At 31.9% G+C, this 5,636-nt stretch overlaps 1 pseudogene; it reads left to right on the forward strand.

Moving 5' to 3' along the window:
• Window positions 1–5,182, forward strand: part of LOC137619830 (piggyBac transposable element-derived protein 3-like) — a 16,285-nt pseudogene extending 11,103 nt beyond the window's left edge.
• The last annotated feature ends 454 nt before the right edge of the window (window positions 5,183–5,636 follow it).

The following is a 5,636-nucleotide window of genomic DNA, read 5'->3' on the forward strand; positions in this document are numbered from 1 at the left end:
AAACCAACAAACATTTTCTTATTTACTATAAGATCTTCACATAATGATAATGATCAAAATGACAAAATTTTGTCTAATGACCTGTAAAGGAGCATAAAATGATAACAAAAAGATACCGGAAAAATGAGTAAATGGAGTAAACTGGTTATAAGACACTATTTAATCAAATATCCAAAACGAAGTCTATTTTCCTTTACCGCCACTTCGTATACATCGAAAATATAATGAAAAAACTATGATAAGGGGAGGTGATATTATGTATAGAAAATATTTCATATCCACTACCAATACCATCCTTGCCAAGGGGAGAGAGTGATCTGAATATGTAACATGAATTGAGTTGTAGCTGGAACTAAATCATATTTTGCCAAGTTTAAAAACTCTGGAGTTCCAACTCGTCTGTAGCCCTAACACACGTAAAAGCGTTAGCCTAAAAAACCTTGTGACTTTTTCCAGTTGCTGGGAGGTGGAAAAGATATGTAGTAAATTTACAATTTTCAAAAACAACTTCAACTTCATAAAAGTTATATATAATACTGTTGGGAGAAGATGCCGTCGTCCTGCTCATCCTTAGTCACAACCCCCCACCCCCACCCCTCACCAACAACCTTTGTTCCAAAACAAAATAACATAATGTGAGAGACTGTCGGTCGCTCGGTTCCCGCACTGTGACGTCAGTGGTATGTGTCGATTGGGCAGTACACTCAAGGACTATACTGTATACTGAAGGAAGATAAGAAGGCTCATAATACGAATGTTAATATACTAGTTGCCAACTCCAAAGTGAACACTATAGTTTGACCGCTCAGTGTTCAGAAGGCGCGTTTTAGGTATATCGGATGACATCTGTTTGTTTATATTTAGAATTTGACAGTTGACACAAACAAAATCATGGCGCCAACAATGAATAAGTCGCACAAGTGTGCTGTTTTTAATAAACGAAAAGAAACCTATCCTCATATGATGTTTCACATGTTCCCTAACGATGAAGAACAGTGAGTACTAACTGTATAATACATGAAATATATGCTACTAATGAGTAACCCCCACTGATATTGGATATAAGGCAAAGCATTGGTTTAACTTTTTTTTTTGGGGGGGGGTGGGGGGTGGGAGGAGTCGAAAGCTCTTAAAATAATATATTTCTCAGGAGCTGGCATATTTGGCGTTAGGAACATGATTAGTGCTATGTATGATATTTAATAAATTACAATTATGCTTTATATTCACCTAATATCTCCATTCTTTAGTGTCTTACAGACTATAATTAAATGTATGCCTATACATATGTACTTGTGGCTAAGTATAACAAATCACATATAGATTATGTTTTATTTAATTTTAAAGTAATATTATATAGAAAATTTGAACATGATTGTAATACTGTATACAATTTGCAAGAAAATTAACAAAAATATAAGGGATATCGCTTTTAAGTTTCTGAAAAATAAACTGAAAAACATAAGGATATGTACTCTTAATATATATATATATATATATATATATATATATATATATATATATATATATATATATATATATATATATACACACACATATATATATATATATATATATATATATATATATATATATATATATATATATATATATATATATATATATATATATACATATATATGATAAATTTTGCACATTTTTACGTGTTTTTCATATTCAGATAAGCCATATATATTTTTGATACATTAATGTCTGGATTCTCTTAACGACCTCGGGATCAGAGCCCCAGGCGAAATCACACAAAGACAAGAGCTTGGCTCCGGCCGGGAATCGAACCCTGGTCGGCAAGCTTAGTCACTGTCTATACAAGCTTGCCGACCAGGGTTCGATTCCCGGCCGGAGCCAAGCTCTTGTCTTTGTGTGATTTCGCCTGGGGCTCTGATCCCGAGGTCGTTAAGAGAATCCAGACATTAATGTATCAAAAATATATATGGCTTATCTGATATATATATATATATATATATATATATATATATATATATATATATATATATATATATATATATATATATGTATATATATATATATATATATATATATATATATATATATATATATATATATATATATATTTATAATTGCACATCTGTTATACTAAATTTAGGAATATCATCAATATAAGAATAAAATATATTGACTTAGCACCGCAAATTATGAGCAAATATGTCGCAAAATATACAATCTAATTCCATCTTATATTTCCGTAAGCATTACCACTCTGAATGGTCAACTGTTTGCGCAATAGATGGAACCATTCGTTTCGTATGGGAGTATCTGGCATCTTTTATTCCCACACTCAGCCATCCTATCTTCATTCAGTATATGGTCTTTGAGTACACTTAATTCACTGATCATACTCCGGTTGTTAACGTTCAAAGTTTTTGAATAATTCAGTTATTATTATTATTATTATTATTATTATTATTATTATTATTATCATCAAAGTCACAATCCCGGTTGAGAAAGCAAAATACCACAACGCCAAAGGCTCCAATACGGAAAGTAGCCCAGTAAGGAAAGGAAACAACAAACAAACTATATAAGAGACGAACAAAATATATAAATATTCGAACGCAGTAACAACGTGAAAATGGGCCAGTCATATATAAACTATAAAAGAGATCAATCAAGTTGGTTGATTAGAATATATTTAAACAAATAAACGTACTGGATATTTATGACAAACAAATATATATGCACTACTTCGCTGACGTGTTATTTTCAGTTATTTTACGCGATTTGATCAGTTAGATGCCAGATATCACTATTTGACCACGTTTTGATAGCAAGAGAGAGAGAGAGAGAGAGAGAGAGAGAGAGAGAGAGGTCATCACTGGTAACAAGTGCATCACACCTGTGCATATGTGACGCCATTGAAGAGGAAATTTAGCTCTCAGATCCCTCGGTGAACATACTTAGTTACTTCCTCATGCTTTGTTGTAGTATCGGACAAGAGGAAACGTAAAGGCCTTCAGTCAGTCACGACTTACTAAATTTCCGAAAAGAGTAGGAAAAAATAACGGTTCGCTGTGAAACTTCACATACACTGCAGGCAGTTGGGTTAAAGAGTATTCGAATTTTTTAATAAATTTTCATTCGCGATGAGTTATACCAAATGATACGAACCGTAGATATACGTAAACTGATAAAAGGCCAATTGCTTATTAGGACGAAGTAAAGTATAATTTCTTAGAAGTAGTTTCAGTTTACATTTCATATACAGCAGAAACATAGTTGTTAATTTTTTATCAGTTGCTTTTTTTATCCTTTATGTAATATATTGATCAAACCAATCTTAAATGAAGTTATTACAATAAGTATTTTCACTATAATAGTTGGATCCTTTTAATATTAGCATTACATTCTTCTGTGGGATGTGACAAGAATGAATATTTGTTTGAGTATTATGATGTTAGGTCTGGTGATCAAAGTTTATAAATTGGATAATAATTTATGTGATATATTTATGTATGAATACGTGATATAATATGTTCCCTGGTTTTTTGTTCATAGTCACAATGCCGAGTTACGCTTGAATAAATTTTAAAGTATATGGCTGTAATAGGATTTGTCTATATTAAAGATTTTTGAGAGAATAATGCTTAGTTACTCTCCTACAGGCTTCCCTTCAGGTAAACTGGCTATCCAAGTTGGTACTTAACCTTGCATAGTGTAACGGTCCGCATTGATGATAATTTTTTTCCGACATTTTGTATGACTATCTTTATGCATATTTATGTACATGCTGTTTTTTGTTGTTAATATAGTTAATATGTTCCAAGCATGATAAGACTTTTTATTGCTTTTAATTCTTATTCTGTCTGGAGACACTGAGCAAAATCCGGTACCAGTGCGCCCTTGACTTTGACAGTATCATATGATGTATTGCAAGATACGTTGACTGCATTGCGATATTAGACCTTGCAGTTGCCTCGAGACAATATAAATTCACATATGCTTAGGAACTTTGGTTTCTCTAATGTGGTCCCTATCTGAGCTATTGATTCATGACATGAATGTGGATGTCACGAGTTCAGGTCATAAAAGTGTGTGGCAGGCATAAAAACTTTCATCTATGTTTGATCTATCTGAATCTACAGTTGGATTATTCTATTTTGATTGCCTTTTTTCCAATATGACATAAATGCAAAAAAAAAAAAAAAAAAATGACAGAAAGGCCTCTTTTGGGATTGCTGGTTATTTTAAAACTCACCATAGGGGGTAGTTAAACTCTGTTTCTCCTACTGATCGCCATTGCTAAGACCTTTGAATAATTCCTGTGAATCAGGCTGTGAGCAAATATTAAAAAAGCTACCCACGGAGCAACCTGTCGCAGATGTGTCATACATATTTAAGATATATATATATATATATATATATATATATATATATATATATATATATATATATATATATATATATATATATATATATATATATATATATAAGATCTACAGCAGACTGGAATGGCATTTTTGAGTGATCTTTTGAATTAGAATTAGTCATAATTGTATAAATGTCTAGAGCCTCTTGTTCTTGAAAATAGGAATCTGGTCAACATGATTGATAATCGTATCCTTTCTCGTGTGTTAAAATACCGAGTTCAGTGACAATTGATGACATAAGAGTTATCTTTTGAAGAAGAGTATCAGATTTAACATAGAATAACTATAATCAGCTAAGTGTTTTTGCTCAGAGAGTTTATGCTTCACCTGAAAAGAAATGCAACTTTGCCATGAAAGAAACTATTTCTGTTTCAACTCTCTGTAAAACATCTAAATAGGTATGCTAAAGGAATATTGTGACAAAGTGGATTCGACCAGAAGAGGTGGAACACCATAATCAAAACTGAACCACAATCGGCCCACCCACGCAATACAATGCTGGGTTCAGCGAGGATCATTCAAGACTGCTAATATTAACACGAAATGACATTAATGTTATATATAGTGTTTTTTGGCAATGAACTTGTAGTTACCTCCCTCAAACATACCTGAAATAATAATAGTTTATTATTTGTGAACGAATCTTTTTATCCCAGCATCTTCACCGACTCGTCTCCTGGGTGGGAAAGAATTATAGACTTTTTATTAAAATATGTTTAACTTTGTTCAGGCTTACATCTCTGATCTACACTAACAGACTTGTGACTCTCGAGTGAGAATATGTAAACAAAACTCGTAAACAAAACATACAAAAATAGCAGTTGAGCATTACTCTTACAAAGATTGAATCCTATTGCTATACAAAAGTAAGAAGAATCATATCCTAACTTTGAGACCATTGGTAAATGATTAAATTCTTCATAAAATGCGCTACTACTCGTATTATATATGCTGAAAAGTCACTTATTAATGCAATGCTGTGCAATATTTTTCTTAATACCCGTAGCGCATATAGCAATATAGTACAAAATACATAAGAATTAGAATATATTGTATGTGAATAATTGGGACGCATATATTATATGTAAACATAATATAACATGTTTAATAGAATCCAAAGATAATCCAACAGTTAAAGTTACGTGTAGTCACAAATGGTGGTTGTATTTATTAGTATCTGCAGTTTTCCGAGTATTAAGAGATAAATCTTTTCAACTCTATCAGTTTTGC

This window comes from Palaemon carinicauda, chromosome 26, assembly GCF_036898095.1.
Source record: "Palaemon carinicauda isolate YSFRI2023 chromosome 26, ASM3689809v2, whole genome shotgun sequence".
In the NCBI taxonomy this organism is placed as follows: domain Eukaryota; kingdom Metazoa; phylum Arthropoda; class Malacostraca; order Decapoda; family Palaemonidae; genus Palaemon; species Palaemon carinicauda.